The sequence below is a fragment of the Sminthopsis crassicaudata genome, chromosome 3 (assembly GCF_048593235.1).
Source record: "Sminthopsis crassicaudata isolate SCR6 chromosome 3, ASM4859323v1, whole genome shotgun sequence".
NCBI lineage: Eukaryota > Metazoa > Chordata > Mammalia > Dasyuromorphia > Dasyuridae > Sminthopsis > Sminthopsis crassicaudata.
Window position 1 is genome coordinate 415,229,964 of NC_133619.1, and position 18,319 is coordinate 415,248,282.

At 34.5% G+C, this 18,319-nt stretch overlaps 1 long non-coding RNA gene across 1 annotated transcript in view; it reads right to left on the reverse strand.

Moving 5' to 3' along the window:
* Nucleotides 1-5,022: 5,022 nt before the first annotated feature.
* LOC141562748 (uncharacterized) overlaps nt 5,023-18,319 on the reverse strand; it is a 37,154-nt gene continuing 23,857 nt past the window's right edge. The window contains exon 2 of the long non-coding RNA XR_012488237.1: nt 5,023-6,134. This is a non-coding gene — a long non-coding RNA (uncharacterized LOC141562748). The remainder of the gene's footprint in view (nt 6,135-18,319) is intronic.

Here is an 18,319-nt window from a genome sequence, read left to right on the forward strand (position 1 = left end):
TGCAGTGAACAGTCTTGGTCTTGCAAAATAAACAATGAAACATAATTTTTCTTCTTGATAAAGAAATGGAAAAGTGTGGAAGTGGAATGTTGCACATGTTGTTGGATATGGTGTTCTGTTTTCCTTTGTTAGAAGAAAAGGTTCAGAAGGAAGCATATATTAGGAAATGACAGTAGTTTTTTTTTTTTTTTAAAGATAACCTTAAAACATTTTTAAGAGGGAAAGTATATTTGTATGTCTTTAAAATGTCTTAAGGATGTCTTTTTTTTTTAAGAGGGAAAATATATTTATATGTAGGGGCAGATAGGTAGCACAGTGTGTCATGCACTGGGTTTGAGTTCAAATGTGGCATTAGATACTATATATGCGACCTTAGCTAAGTCATTTAATTCTTTTTGCCTCAGTTTCCATATCTGTAAAACGAGTTGGAGAAGGAAATGGCAAACCATTCCAGTATCTTTGTTAAGAAAATCCCGAAAAGGGTCACAAAAAGTTGGATACGATTGAAAAACAAGTGAATTAAAGAAATGGAAAAGTGTGGAAGTGGAATGTTGCACATGTTGTTGGATATGGTGTTCTGTTTTCCTTTGTTAGAAGAAAAGGTTCAGAAGGAAGCATATATTAGGAAATGACAGTAGTTTTTTTTTTTTTAAAGATAACCTTAAAACATTTTTAAGAGGGAAAGTATATTTGTATGTCTTTAAAATGTCTTTAAATTGATTGTCTTTAATAATTTCACTTGAATTATTTCAAATTGTAATACTCATCCAGCATACATTTGCATTTCTATTTCTGAGCCCAAAAGTCAACAGTTTAATTGCTTCATGCACTCCTTTACTTTTATCTTCCAGGGGGAAAAAGTGAATAAAATTAGATTCTGTGACATGTAGGAAGGTCTCTGTTTCTTTTTCTACAACATATGGTTTGTAGCATAATTCACAATTGTTATAAACCATTTCCTAAACTGGGGACTTTAATATGATCTTGGATAGAAAGCATGCCTCATATTGACCTGTTATGTGAGGATTTCACATATGCTTTCCTATTCTTACCTAATCTTAGGAGCAGAGGACAATGTAAAATCAAGAAACAATAGCACAGGTTTCCTGGGACATCCAAGTGAATGATGTAAAACTCTCCTTTTCTTGTGTCCAGTGAGTTTTTGAACATATATTTAATTGAACTATTAGAATGGTTCCTGATCCAAAGAAGTAAGATAAGCTACTTTCAGTCTGAAACATTTTAATAGGAGGATAGAAATGAGGAATACTGGAAGACTATGAAAGGAGAACAATAAAAGAAGTAAAGGAGAGAAGGACAAATAAAATACAAAGAGAAAGGGTAAAGAGAAAGAAGGGTGAAGAAAGGGATGAGAAATAGTCTGGTCAAAAAGAAATGGGAGAAAATAAAATACTTTTTTATGCAAATTTAGTCAGATTTAAATAATTGAAGTAATATTTATTTTAAAGCCAGTATAATTTTTAAATGACAATTTTACCTAACTAATCTATATATTCAATGAAATCCTAATTAAATTATTTAAAATTATCATACTGAGAAAAAAATAATAACAAAGTTCATAAAGAAGAAAAAATGTAAGGAAGCAAATTTAACAGTATCAGACCTTCAACTAAATTATAAGGTGAGAGCATTGTTGAAGTACAAAATGGATAATTTTGATTATTCTAAATTAAAATGTCCTTGTATTGATCAAAAACAGAAGGAATGCAGAAAATTGGGGAAAACCCCTTATAGATTGTTAGACAAGATGTGATTTGGTTGGAATATTGATGTGGTATAGACAATCATGAGCTGATTGATTTGGAAAAACATGGAAAGACTTCAATTTGTGAAGAAAGATGCAATCCACCTTCATAGAAACTGATGAGAGATGGAAATAAACATAGTAGTCTTACATATGCGTGTATAAGTGTATATGTGTCTATATGTTTATAGATAATTATAATTATAAATAACTAAATAATGTATATATACATATGTAAATATATATACACACATAACACATATATGTGTATGTGTAATATGTATTAAAAAGTACACAGGAAAGATAAAAAAAAAAACCTACAAAGAAGCAATAAAAAGCTGGGCAGCTTTGAAAACAGGCAATATTTATTATAAGTTTTTCTTGAATTGAAAATTTATTGTTTTATATTTAATTCTCCCATATATTCTGCAGTATATATGACAATTTTTTTCTTTTCTCATTTTGTTTTCAAATTTAAAATAAACAATATTTATGCCAAAAAAGAAAAGAAAAAGAAATGGGAGAAATTTTGGGGGAAGGTTGGAGAGAAAGGAACTGACAATCTACTTAAATCATTACTAAGCTACTCCAGGTGCTAAAAATTATCATCAGTCTTTGTCTATTCACTTTTATCTATTTTCATTCATTATAATGTGAGCTCCTTGAATATATATACATATATATGTATAATTGTTTCTAGCAAATGATAAGCATTTAATAAACAATTTTACATAAGAGGTAAAGAGAGGACAGACTATGCATAGATGAAGAATCCTCACTAGCACAATCAAATGAGAAGTAGGGGACACTTGAGGGAAATACACCCAAATCTAAATAACTAGAGTCCAGGTCTTTGCCCATCAAAGTGCAAATGAAGGAGACTGTGGTGTAAAGGACACTCATGGATGTCTTTCCCCAATCCCAGTCACTATTCCAATAAAAATCATCTCCCAAGCCACCACTGACAATCATGCTATTAGTTGTCAACCCCCTTTTTTGTTATGGTTTTGGTTTGGATTTTTTTCTGTGATGTTATCCGGGTTAAGTGACTTATCCAGGGTCACAGTTAGTATGTGTTATTTGCCTAAGACAGGACTTGAACTCAGGTTCTCCTTTGCTAACACCTTTTCTAGACAAAATAAAAATGACAAACAGACATAAAAAAAGAAACTCAGAAAGATGGAGACAGGGAGAAAGCAGATTGAAAGAAAATGAGGGGAATACAGGAGAAAGCTTGCCCATCACTAGTTGAGAGGGGATGAAGAAAAAAAATTACAAGTACTTGCTGGATGGTCTTAGTAGTCCAAAGATAATTCACACCTGATTTTGTTTCTATTTAAGTAGTTGTTGCTATCCAACAGCATCAACATAAAGTAGTGGAAAGAGCAAAACATATGAAAATCAGAGGATTGAGTTTGAGTCCTGACTTGGAAATTTACCACCAAAATTATTGTAGTAAACTCATCTTTAGTTCTCACTCAGCTCCCCCTCTCTTTCCAGCTCCCATACTTTAATAAAGCAAAACAATCTCACTGTCTTATACTTCAGAATCCACTCAATTTCCTTGTTGCTCCTGTAGCCTCTGCCAGATCACTCTGCATTTCCCTTCACCCTACCTTTCTGTGATAATAAGCAACAGACTTCAACTCTCTTTACTGCCCTCCCTGGCAATGGTGGGAGCTATCAGACATGAGCATTAGGGCAGTGGCGCTCAACTACACTAAACTACCAAAGACCTCAGAAAGAAGAAAGCTGACTTTAATACCTTAAGATAAAAAACAGGTAATAATTAAAATGGAAAGGAAGATAGCCAAATATTTACATGGGTTCAAGCATCTGTAAATAAATATCATAAAATATAAGAAATCAAACCAACATCTGATAAGTTTAAGAATCCTGTGGATTGTCATGAGAGCATGGACCATAGCAGTATGTTACTGAATTGTTCAGAAAAGAAACAATAATTGTAAAAACAGAAAGCCGGTCCTGCACAGCAGAAATAATTGGCAGAATAGAAAAACTTGAATTCACAATGACAGGTCTCCTCCAAGAAGTAAAAAAGAGAATAATTAATTGGAAATCCAAATATATAGAATGCAAAGATTCTGATAAATAAAAGAAGCAAATGCAATAACACTAAACGAACTTGATCTCTATATAAACAACATATTGATGTCAAAGATAGGATACACAGAAGCCATTTGAAATCTTGAGTCTCTCAGAACACAAACACACACACACACACCATTCTGAACACCATAATGCAAGAAATAATAAAACAAATCATCCTAAAGTGGACATTAAAACAGACTGTTGGTTATATACCAAAATCCCAATCAGCTGCAGTAGTTCCATGTAACTTTACAGAACAAAGAAGATTTACACTGTTAAGTGAAGGGCCATACTTCTATTTCTCTTGCTAGCAGTCATTTAATTTATGTACAGACTGGCATTTTTCTGTGTAACTAAGCACAATAACAGATCACAAGATCATAGGATTTAGAGTGGCTTTAAATTTTTATTCCCATTTGCCTCAATTGCATCACTCCATTAAAGCTTCAACTTAAACTTCCCTGAATTTTTGGTGATATAAAATTTCTGTAACTTAATTAAACTTGAAAAATGTTAATTTTATTGAAATCATTTAAATAATATTTCTGAAATACCCATTCATGACAATCACAGACACTCACTTTTTCTATCAGTTATTTAACTCCTACTATCTATTATCTTAATGAGCACTCTTAAAAGAAAGGAGAGAGAGAGAGAGAGAGAGAATTATGGTCACCATGTGATCGTGAATATATAAAGTGAAGCTGCTGAATTTCTATTTCAAATTTTCACTTTTACATTAAACAGAGCTTAATACCCTCACACAGAAGACACATGTGAGAATGTTGTTTTTATTTGCCTCATTGGATCAAAATCACAGAATGTAACCGTGGGACACAGTTTAAAAAAAGTCAGAAGCTATCAGAGCTGGGATCTGAACTTATGCATGCATACATATAGAAAGAAAGATAGCTATGTAGAGATTAATTTATTTATATTTGTGTCTAATGGTAGCTATAACTAGGGCAGGGTAGCAGAAGGGAAAAGAAAAAAATGGAAAAAAAAAGAAAGTTACATGATAACTTTATTATATATTTAAAAGGAATAGCAAGTTATACATAATAGATTTGCAGTTTCATGTACTATCATCTTTTTTTAATACTACTATGTTATGGAAATGCTTCTGTTATTTTATAAATTTAAAAAAATTTTGAAAAAATCCCATGATACCATGACTGTCTCTTTAAGACCACTAACTAGGCCATTGCTATACTGATTCAGTCACTTTCTAAGTGATGCCTTGAGGTTATAAAAACCACTTTAAACCTTACTTCAAAAACCTCGTTAAGATTTGTTTCAAATTATTCATTTTGAAAAGGATCTGAAAAAAAAGAAATCTTTTAAAATTTTTCAATAGTTTTTGTCTTGATATCACCTAGATTTCTTTTTATATTGTTTCCGCTATCCCCTCCCAGGAAGCAATTATACATGATAGATATTTTTTAAGAAGTTAAGATAGAAGTCTGAACAAACTCCTACTAAATAATAATGAAGCTTTGTAAAAGTTGCAATTGCTACAGGCAGCCTCAATTATTAAGAGGAGCACTGTTTTACTGACATTTCAAACTAAGCCTAACCCAACAGTTGTTTCCAGAGCTTCCTACTGAGAGGGGTAAATAATTTTTTTCTTCTTTAAGTGAGCGTGGGAAATTATTCACTTCAGTTCAGGAAACACAACCATGGGATTTCATGCCATGGGCATGGAGATTCAATTGCATCAACATTTTCCAAAATAATTAGCCTATGAACATTTTAGGGCTTAGAATATAGGAGCAGAACCCAAAAATACTCATGATGGAAGGGTATAAAATATTCTTAGAGTCAAGGAAAATTGGAGAAATTGGGACACAAATGGAGGAAATTGAGCCCGTTTTCATTCTGAATAAAATCATTATATGTAAAAAGTATTTGGGGTCATTTTAATAATTTCTATCTTGGAGAGGAAATTGTCAGCACTGAAATTCTCTCTGTAATGCCAATTCAGATTCTTTGTAACAGTAAAGTTCCATAGAATACAATTTGAGAAATGCTACATGGCTTACTCTTCCTTTTTCTGCTTCTGCTCTGGATATAAAGGCAATGAAATTCAGAATCCCTAAACAGAGACCAAATAATGTTTCTCCTCCTTCTCCTCTTTTTTTCTTCTTCTCTTCCTCTTCCTTCTCCTTTTCCTTCTTCTCTTTTTTCTCCTTTTCCTTTTTCTTCTCATCCTCTTTCTCCTCTTCCTCTTCTTCTTCCTCTTCCTCCTGTCTAGGCACTGAGTGAGAAAGAACTGAAAAGTAAATAGATCCTATAGCTGTTTAGTCAGAGGACCTCCATCTTGTGCTTGCCAAATTAAAGTTCTGTAAGATTTGGTATTGAAATTGAATTTCCCTGACTTTCATTAGTAAAATTCACTTCACCTACTAGTACTACCTCTCAACCTTGTGTTTAATTACTTTTTACATTTTTTTAACTTTATCCTTATTCTGTGCACAGTTTTATGTGTGTTATTTCTCCCACTAGTATACAGGGTCATTGAGAGTAAGAAACATTTCATCCTTTGCTCTTGTATCCCCAGTTCCTAGCAGAGTGTCTTTCACATAATAGGAACTTAACATCCAGTACTTCTTGCCATCACAATTTCAGAATCTGACTCCTTCAGTGTGTCCACTAAACTTCCCCACTTTGTGTCATCTACAAATTTGATAAGTATGTCAACTATGCCTTTATCCAAAACATTGATAAAAATGTTACACATTTGAGGGCCAAGTACATATCCTCACAGAATTTTGGTCCATGCAATGCTATCTCCTCTTTGTGTGATTCCTTCCAAATATGAATACCCTGAAGTACACATTAAACTATGTTTCATTTTTCCCTTCTCTTTCAAATGAAAATGTTTTCAGTGAAAGCTGGGTGGCTGAAGAGGAGGAATGCAAAGCTCCATGGGTGGTCAGAGAATTTGCTGTATCGGTGTTTATGATAAGGACCTTCATGAGCAACTCCCATGTTTTACAGATGAATAAAACCAGAGACACAAACAGATAAAGCTCCTTAGCCAAAGAAACAGGATTAATAACTGGAACAGCCAGGACTTCACTCCCAATGACATTTCTACAATACCTAAATCAGGACCAAGGGAATGGCTCAAAAGCACTTTTAACCTGAACAAGAAAGCACCATCTGCCAAATCACAGACCCATGTTGGGCTGAAATCAAAACAGAAAAGAAATGAGGACCAGCTGCAAATTTGACATTTGACCTCTGCTACAAATGGAGGGAGATGCTACAAGTCAGATGGCCAAAAATAAATCAAAGTGACATTAACACTAAAAGCCAATTTTTTGCAAACCATTGCAGGAGAGGGAGGAGAATGCAGCTTGTATTTGGGTCAGAACAATATGATAATGATAATGGTTTATATTTACATAGAATTTTATACCTTACAAGTATGACAAATGTAAATCCTCATGTCTTTGTTAAACAAATAAGAAAATTAAGACTCAGCTAAAAAAAAGTAATTTCCTCAATGTCAAGCAGATCCTTAGCATAAGAGTACTAAGCCTTCTGACATATAGTGAAATGTTCTTTCTACTATTCCATACTGCTTATCTTGGTATCAGACAGTGTATGATGCTGGTCAAGTCACTTGGTTCCTTTATCTATAAAATGAAGATAATCATAGCACCTACTTTTTGATTATTATGAGAATTAAGTGCATTACTACTTAAAGAATGCTTTGCAAACCTTAAAACCCTCTATAAATATCATCTCTAATTATGAATACTTGAATATATCAAGATTCTATCTTTACTCATTTCTTGCCCTATTCTAATTGGTTCTCCACTTTCCTAGCATACCTGAGACCTCTTCCCAGAGATTGTTCACGTCTGTTTATTTCTTAATGACAGAAATGTAATTAAGCTATTAAAAGCCTCTTCTTTTCAATCTTCTATTACTCCCCATTCTTTCCTGCTTATCAAGATCTTGACATTTTTCCTCAGCCTTCTTCATTTGCCTAACATATTCATCATCCATAAATATTAACTGGCTTCCCACTATGTGGATTGCACCATAGAAGGGTTGATATAGGTCACACAATAAAACTTTTTCAGAGTGCCAAAGAATAGGTGGAAAAGCCAAAATCAGCTGAAGTAAAGGCTCTGACAGGAACCAGCACAGGTTTAAAGAGAAAATTGCACTATTTTATAGTTCACCACAGTGTGGCTGTCAGTTGATATTTTCTGTGAAGTGGGAAGGAAATGAGAGAAGTTTCCCCCAAGGAGTCCACAGAAACTGCTATGGAATTATGGACTGCTATTAGTCTTCATGGATAACACATTTTGCAGAGTGATCCTTTCTCATTTTTGTCTCATTCATCAGGCTTCTCATATGGTTGAACTGGGGAAGGGTCCTTTCATAGCCAGCAAATCATGGAATTGTTTGCAGAAGAGTTAGGGTAGCATTGATCTTGTCATAGTAATTTATCATGGTTATTTAACCAATGGTTGCTGGTTTGAGTTTTTATATCTCAATTGCAGCATGGAATCCTTCTCTAGCTTCTACTTCCTCTCATTTCTTTTCTCCTAAAGCCAATATATTTAAGCCTTGGAGAGTGCTCCAGGGCTTTTCTCCCAGCTGCATTGACACTGGTCTCTTTCTAGATTATTCCTTTACTATCCTCATTGCTATGTTCTATGTTACTTTGACTTAACTTCATTCATTTCTGTGCATTACATCCTTTCATTATCCCCTGGCCTAGATATAGAGCTGGAATTACATTTGAAGTCTTTTTCTTGGGTTATACAGGTGGTCTTGCCCAAGAGCTGCTCCCATTTATTGTTAGCACATTTGTACTAATACCCCACTTGAACAATAGGTTCACATAATCAACAGTGTTAAATTTAAAAGGGACCTAATCCAACTCTCTCTTATTGCAAATGAGGCTTAAACAGGGGAAAAGATATATCCAAGATCATGTAAGTAGTAAGTGACAGAGCCAGGTCAGAGTTGTTTTAATTTGCATTTTTCTAATCAATTGGGATTTAGAACATTTTTTCATATAACTATATATTGCTTTAATTTTGACATCTGACAATAGTCTGTTCATATCCAATAATCATTTATCAATTGGGATGGCTTCTATCTAAATTACCAGGCTTTCTGGTTCCTGGAGGTGTTATGTTTATTGATTTTAAAAGATTTATTTAACTCTATTTCAATATTTTTTATGTATTTAAAGACATTTTTCTGAGAAGAGGTACATAGGTTTTACCAGATTGTTAAAATAGCCCATGACACAAAATAGTTTAAGAACCCATTCAGTAGAGTAAAACTCAGTCTTTTTAAAAAAAAATTATTAAAACTTTTTATTTTTCAAAACATATGGATGGATAATTCTTTGACATTAACTCTTGCAAAACCTTGTGTTCTGATTTCCCCCTCTTCTCCCACCCCCACCCCTAGATGGCAAGTAGTCCAATATATTTTAAACATGGTAGAAATATGTTAAATCCAATATATGCATACATATTTATATAATTATCTTACAACACAAGAAAAATCATATCAGACCAGAAAAAAATGAGAAAGAAAATAAAATGAAAGCAAATGCTATGTTGTAATCCACACTCAGTTCCCACAGTCCTCTCTCTGGATGTAGATGGCTCTCTTTGTCACTGAATAATTGGAACTGGTTTGAATCATCTCATTGTTGAAGACAGCCACTTCCATCAGAATTAATTGTCTTATAGTTTTGTTGCTGTGTATAGTGATCTCCTGGTTCTGCTCATTTCACTTAGAATCAATTCATGTAATTCTCTCCAAGCCTCTCTGTATTCATCCTGCTGGTCGTATCTTACAGAACAATAATATTCCATAATATTCATATGCCTTAACTTATTCAGCCATTCTCCAATTGATGGGCATCCACTCAGTTTCCATTTCTTACCATTACAAAGAGGGCTGCCACAAACATTTTTGCACATGTGGGTCCCTTTCCCTCCTTTAAGATCTCTTTGGGATATAAGCCCAGTAGTAACACTGCTGGATCAAAGGTATACACTATTTGATAACTCTTTGAGTATAGTTCCAAATTGCTCTCCAGAATGGTTGGATCCATTCACAATTTCACCAACAATGTATCAGTATCCCCGTTTTCCCATATCTCCTCCAACATTCCGCATTATTGTTTCCTATCATTTTAGCCAATCTGACAGGTGTGTAATGGTACCTCAGAGTTGTCTTAATTTGCACTCCTCTGATCAATAGTAATTTAGAGCACCTTTTCATATGACTAGTAATGGTTTCAATTTCTTCATCTGAAAATTGTCTGTTCATATTTTTTGACCATTTATCAATTAGAGAATGGCTTGATTTCTTATAAATTTGAATCAATTCTCTATATGTTTTAGAAATGAGGTTTTTATCAGAACCATTGAATATAATTTTTTTTCAGTTTATTGCTTCACTTCTAATGTTGTCTGCATTAGTTTTGCAGTCTTAAAGATTCTTCTCCTATGACAATTCTCTCATATATAAGTTAAGATCAACTATGATCCCTTAAGTAATGCAGCTACATAGAAAAAGTTATCATAAGTGAGGCATGAAACAAAATATATATGCAACTTTTGACACAATCAACTACCTTCTCCTCCTGGATAATACCTCTTTCCTCAAAAAGAAACATTGTTTCTTATTGATTCTTAATCTTTCTGAATTTTTTTTAAATTTAGAAACCTAGAGTTGGATCTTCATCAGCGGACCTCTACTCTGGAGCTAAAAACCTAAAAAAAGGTTTAGAACCACTGGAATACACTGTCCTCCACTCTTTGTTCCTTTGTTCATTTACTTAAACTTCAATAGATTCATACTCGTCCAACTCTCACCAAATACCCATTTCTTTTTCTTTTTAAACTATTGTACTATAAGAAATGAGAGAAAAGAATGATTATTAAAAGACATGAAAAATTCATGTTGGCACTCTTCTGATCAAAAAACCTTCACTGGCTCCTACTTTCTTGTAGAATAAAATATACACTCCTTAGATTGACATATAACTTTTTGTGTAATCACAATCATAGAATCTCGGGGTTTGTACTAGGTTTGAATGATCTTGTCAAATCTTGAATAGAATTCCTATTGGTATTGATGTGACTTGTTTTCTTTAGAAGTATGTCAATTCATTGACTGGTTACAGGATAAAAATTTCATATTTAGAGTTCCAACAGTTAAATTAACATTTATAGATGGTCTAAAAACTGTGTGGTGCTTAGCACCCTCTGCCTATTATCTAGCCATTCTACTGCCACCACCATTATGGAAATATAAGAAAAATTAAAGACAATTTTGCAATTTTTGTGGACTATGGTGGGCAAAGAATCCATTAACTAATGAGTCAACATACTAATGACATGTTGGCTAAGTTGTTTCTCAGAAGATTCAGTCTATCCCCAAGACTACACTTGAATCCTTTTTCAGAATAATGACACCTGACAGATCCTATACTTCATTGGTTTAGATTTCAGTAACCCAGAGTCCCCTCTATCCCACAATGAAATAATGAAGTAGGATTTTGTGGAGTCAGTTTCATTTTACTGACGAAAGAATAGGTCAACTTTTATTCATTATGTTTGACCATAATATTATAAAATGCCCAAATAAAGTAATATAAGAATAAACCTGGTTCTCTGGGTAGCTAGAGAAATAAAGTTTATGTAATGTATATCAGGGCATTACACATTATGATGTATTACAGGTTTTAATAACATAATATGTTTAGGTATTTCTGCAGTGTTTTCATCTCTGTGGGAATCCAAAAGTCCCTAAGTTCCCAAAAGGGAATATAGAATTGTGAAAATACACCACATTCTTCCAATCACCCACATCTGCAAGCTCAATGTCGTCCTTGGATTTTTTTCTCTCATTAACTTCACATATCTAATGAATTGTCAAATCATATTTCTTCCTTTGCAACATCTCATGTATCCAGTGCGCTAGCCCTGTGTGCTAGCATTGTTCAGTTTTCAGTGTGAACATTTGTACTTCAGAAATTGACAAATACTACAAATCAAAGTTTGATTTATTGTTTTGTTGATTGTCTAGACTTAAGTGATGGAAAAATGTTAATAATACAGGTTAAACTTAAAGGTGTGTCTTGTAGGTATATGTATTCCTGAGCTAATTGTTAAACATTTATTATCACATCCTTTTCTAACGTTTGTTCTCCCTGGCTTCAAGACTCAGCTCAAGAACTATCTCTTCTAGGAATGCCATCCTGGTCCTCCTAACTACTAGCACCATCCCTTCTAAAGTTATCTTTCATCTACTCTGTATTTATCTTGTAAGTATTGATTTATATATATATATATATATCTTTCCCACTAAAATGGAAGCTAGTTGAGAATAAGAACTATTTTTATTTTTTTCTCCATGTCCTTAGTATTTAGAACAGTTCCTGGCACATAGAAAATGTTTAGTAAATGATTTTTATTGGAAAGTAATAAGACACTATGTGCAGGTGAATAGATTTATGATTTTTTTCTTCTTATCCCCTTGAGACTTTTGATTTGCCATGATCAGTGATTGCCACTAGAAATAGTGTACACTTCTAATCAAATAGCAGAGACTTCCTGCTTACCTTGCTGGGAATAGGGAACTGACAGTTTTGACTGCACTGAACTTATCTGCCCAGTAAACAAGTGAACAACAATTGACTTTGGGATTAAAGACTGTGAGGTCATAGTAGATGAGCCAAGATTCTATCTACTGATAAGTGGAGGAAGATGGAAGACTCAGAGCATGGAAAACTACCATGAATCCCTATGTATTGGTAAGCTAAGAACAGGTGTTCCCTTTTTCACACTCAGTGGCCTAGAATGCATACCCTTCCTCTTTTCACAAATTGAATATGATTTGAGATTCTCCAGTCATACTCATTAATGGGGAGGCTAAGAAGAAAGAATTTGGGAAGTTGATTGAAAGCAGATGACTCCATTTTGAAGTATTTAACATTTGACTTTCATTTTCAAGGCCTACAATAAACTATGGGGACATAGTATGGTGATTTCCTATGTTCTGGAAATGTGAGGATTATTGACTAAAAGAGGAAGTTCCAGATGTAGGAACAAAGTTCTAAACTCAAAATTTTCCAATTTTTAAATATTTTTTAGCAATATTCTATACCATCTCCCAGCTAAATGCTGAACTTAAATAGCAGAGTTTGTTTTTGTTTTTTGTTTTTTTGTTTTTTTTTTTTTTTTTTTTGGAAAGGGAAGAGAGTAGAAAGTGCATTTGCCTGATGAAAAACTACTTAATTCTCTTTCCCCCTAAACTATCCCCTCCTTCTATCTTCTCTCTTACTATTAAAGGGTTACACTATTTCCCAGTCTTTCAGGATGCATAGAAGTCATCCTGGAATCCTCACTACCTCTCACCCCTTATATCCAAACTGTTGCCATGATGGGTTGATTTTACTCTGCAACATCTCTCCAATCGTTCTCTGACACTGCCATCATTGTGAGGCAAGCCTTCACTACCTGAAACCTTGATTACTACAATAGCCTCCTGGTTGGTCTTCCTACCTCAATTTTTCCCCATTCCAATCTAGTCTTCATTCAGCTGATGAGGTACAAGAAGTCATAATGTTACAAGTCGTGAAGATAAGGAGTTGTCGAGCATGAAACCACAGGCTCAGCCATTTCCAGTCAAGAGGCAAAACTTTATCATAACCCTTAGCAAGCCGGCAAAATTCCTAATGAATTGGCACTTACCAAGGGGCGAGCTGGGTCCTTTTATTGGGAAAGGACTCAGAGCAATATATACAAACCTTGCTAATTGTCTAGGTCAGTAAATCAAGTGGTGCTCATGGTGGTCCTGTTTCTATGAGATAGCTTCAGGAGTTGATATCTGCAACTTAACTCTAGATTGCATAAGGTAACAGTGGGTCTCGGTACAGGATAGCTCCATCTGTACATGATAACTTCAGCACAAGATAATTCTACAGGGTCAGCCTGCTCCTCACTAGGGCCCACTCAGATACTGGGTTGCTACCAGAGACATAATCTTTTGCTGAATTCCATTGATACCAAATCACTTAACCCTGTTTGCCTCAGTTTCCGCATCTAGAAAATGAGTTGTAGAAGGAAATGACAACCTACTCCAATATCTTTGCCAAAAAAAAAAAAAAAAAAAAAAACCAAATGGGTCACAGAAAAGTCAGAAATGACTGAAAGAACTGAACAATAACTAAATTGAGGCCCATGGAGAGAGCCCCTGTTGTGTAACTGTGGTATTATATTCCCCTCATCAGATAATTACTCAGACTTAAGGAAAACCAGCATGCAAGCCAATTTGAACTGATGACCCTGCAATGACACTACTACAAGGCTCCAAGTGTCATATGGTACCACACGAAGTGGCAGCTAAGGTCCATAGGAGTCATACGAGCAAATATTTATGGCACTCTTTGTTAGGAGACACTAAAAACAGCATTTGTTAAGCAATACTGCTTAACATACTTCACGTGGACTAACGAATATATGATTTCTTATTCAACAAATTAACCTCTATATTTCTTGATAAATGATATACACACACATACACACTCACATATGTGTGTATGTGTGTATAATTTGAAGAAAAGCACACATTTAGAAAAGTAAGGTCAAAATGCTTATTATGTACAGTAAAAAAAAATTTATAATTCATTATGTTTCAGGATGAGACTATTTAAATGTTCCTTATCTTACAGCATGCTCCAAAAAATGGCAATCAGGATAATGAAGGGTCTTGAGTCTGCCATGTGAGAATTCATTGAAGGAAATGGAAATGCTTAGACAAGAGAAGATTTAAGACAAATCTAGTTCTAACTATTTGAAAGCTATCAGAAGAGAGATTATACTTGTTCTGCTTAGCCTCAGAGGCCAGAACTAGGAGTAATGAGTAGAACTTGAAAAGAGGCAAAGTGATGTTTGAAGTAAGGGAAAACTCTCTTAACAATTATAGCTCTCCCAGAACAGAATGGTTTGTTCTCATGAGATGATAGGTTTTCTCAAGGGAAGTTCTTCAATCAAAGACCCAGTGAATAACAGGACCCCAGTAGCATCCCCAAACTGCTAATTGAAGAAATCTCAGGGAAAATTAAAACTCCCAAATCACCTTGTCAAAGTGAGACCAAAAGTAACAATTCAAAGCCCCTTTCCCTCTTGACTAAGGTTAAATACAAAGGCCCACTAATTCCTCAAGAGTCTTTCCACCATCCTAACTTTCATGCCCATGAATCAGCACCAATTCCCAAGTCCAAAATTTTTGTTCCCTTCCCTCAGTGTCTGATCTCGTTACTCTCAGATAAGAGCCCTACAAAAACTCACAGAATTCCACCTGAATCCTAAGGAACCAGACTCGTTTCCACCATCCTCTCTTGACTGTCCTTCATATTATAAGTACATCCCTACAATAAAACTAGCTAGCTTTATTGTCTTATTTTATGCTCCATATTTCTCTACATAACCCCAGTCCCAAAACCTGTCAGTATGAATTGTTCCTCTTGGTGGATATGAGTGAATGCTCTGTGGAATGCCCTATGACTCTGTAAGGGACAAGAGAGTAGGGGTGAGAGTATTAAAGAAGAGAGTTTCAATCTCTTCCAGTTTTTTCAAGAGTCTCTTTGGATTTTTTACTCTCTACATGTTTTGGACTTTTCTGGCTTCCAGCTTCATAGAGAGAAGATGAAAAATGCTAATCCTACTTTAGGCTGCTAGAGCAAAAGACTCTGGGAAGAAATAGAACTTCCTGCATTCCAGGGACTGTGCTAAGTGATTTATAAATATTATACAATTTGATCTTCACAATAACCATGGGAAGTAGGTGCTATTATCATCCCTATTTTATAGATAAGGAAACTGAGGCAAAAGACTAATTGACTTGCTTAGGATCACAACTAGTTAGTGTTTTGAACCCTTAGCTTTTCTTGAGTCCAGGCCCAACATGCTGCACAGTGAGCCAAATAGCTACTCCATCATGTCCCTATCTTCAGCTTGCTGCACTAGACACTTCAGAGAACTTCCCCTTAGGTGAGATCTAGGACCTTATCTCTCTTGGATGTGCTGAGTTGCCTTCTCCCAATGGATGAGCTCCTTCACACTGTATTGTCTGGTATATATTCTTCTATAAATACTTTCTCTGATTTGTTTGATATTGAATTGAATAAATGGATTTCTTTGATAATTGCTATGTGTGTTCATTGTAAACACATCATTTGGTGGAAAGAGCCTTGAATATAAAGCTCCCCATTAATAAAAGAGCAATCAGAAGTTATCCTGAACCTGGAATCCACATCCCCTAAACCAACAATATTTAAAGCAGCATATATATATAATTCTAGCCTATTTACCCTATGTCCCACAACCCCCACAGATATATCCCTTTGAGCCACACAATATCCCTATGCTACATGTGAGAGTTCAGCCTTTTCAACATTTGTACTGGGTTTGGTTATTCTAAACCTCCCTATACCTGTGACCACTTTTTTTGGATATGGTTTGGACTGAGTGACCATTGAAGTTCTTTCCATCCTGAAATTCTGCAAAAAAAAAAAAGTCTGTGGAAGTGATATTCTTTAGAAAGCTTAGATCTTCAGGAGATCATTATATACTTCAACAACAATACTATATGATGATCAATTCTGATGGATGTGGCCATTTTCAACAATATGGTGAACCAAATCAGTTCCAATTGAGCAGTAATGAACTGAACCAGTTACACCCAGTGAAAGAACTCTGGGAGATGACTATGAACCACTATATAGAATTCCCAATCCCTCTACTTTTGTCCGCCTGCATTTCTATTTCCTTTACAGACTATTTGTACACTATTTCAAAGTCCAATTCTTTTTGTACATCAAAATAACTGTATGGACATGTATACATATATTGTATTTAACTTATACTTTAACATTTAACATGTTTTGGTCAACCTGTCATCTGGGGTGGGAGGAAAGAGGGGAAAAATTAGAACAAAAAGTTTTGCAACTGTTAATGCTAAAAAAAATTACCCATGCATATATCTTGTAAATAAAAAGCTATAAGAAAAAAAAAAAAGGAAAAAAAAGCAAGCTTAAAGTCTTTCTGCTCCCAGATCACCTCTCAAGGTTCTTTGCAGACCTAAGATTGTGCAAAAATAAAACTTCTCAAAGAATGGATTTGGGAGGAGGCAGCATGAGATAATGGTTTTCCATATCTAGTTCAACTTGTGTGGCTTGAAGCATTTATTACACATGCTGCACCTTTATTTTTAGCAATTAGGAAAAAATGTGTCTTTTTTTCTTTTTTTGACTATTACCATTTAAAGAATAAAGCCTGGACTGAAAGAAAAGGCAAAAACTTCCTTTTTGGAAGTCGTGGGAAAATAATATATGTGTAAACCTCAGAAAATTCACCTAAAGAAATGACTTGGAAAAAATTTTTTTTTCAATTTAATTTTTTTATAAAGCTTTTTATTTTCGAAACATATCCATGGTAATTTGACAACATTGACCCTTAGACAGACCTGGGTTTCAGATTTTCTCCTCCTTCCCCTCATCCCCTCCCCTAGATGACAAGCAATATATGTTATACATGTTAAAATATATGTTAAATCCAATACATATAAGCATTCATACCATTTTCTTGCTACATAAGAGAAATCAGATAAAAAAAAAAGTAACTGAGTAAGAAAACAAAATGCAAGTGAACAACAACAAAAACAGCGAGAATGTTATGTTGTGATCCACATTCAATTCCCACAATTCTCTTTCTGGGTGTAGAAGGCTCTCTTCATCACAAGATCATTGGAACTGGCATCAATCATCTCATTGTTGGAAAGAGTAACGTTCATCAGAATTGATCATCACAAAAAGTTAAAGAAAATAAATGTACTTGGAAAGAGAATATATTAAAAACAAAAAATTAATTGATAGGATTTGGGATCAATAAAACACACATGGCAAAAGGTTGCTTTTATCAGAGGTTTTCCTCTTTTATTTTCATTCCATCTTTCTTTCTCCCAGCTTCTCCCTTTGAGCATTTCTAGGCAACTAGATGGCATAGTACTTAGAGCATCAGACATGTAGTCAGGAAGACCTGAATCCAAATGTAGCCCCAGGTTTCTTCAATGAGTGACCTTGGGTAAATCTCTTAATACTGCCTCAGTTTCCTCACCTGCAAAATGAGCGGGAGAAAGAAATGGCACACCACTCCAGTACTTTTGAAAACCCCCATCTAGGAACATGAAGACTCAGACATGACTGAAATAACTAGGCAACAACACTAAGCAATTCAGCATTTTTTGTTTACCAATGAAGAAATGTATCTTTTTAATACTTAGAAATTTTCAAAGTATGAAAAGATGGGGAAATGAACCTCTTTCTCTTCGTTTTAAATGTAGCTAAGGAGTTTAAATAATGATAGTTTGAACTAATTTAAA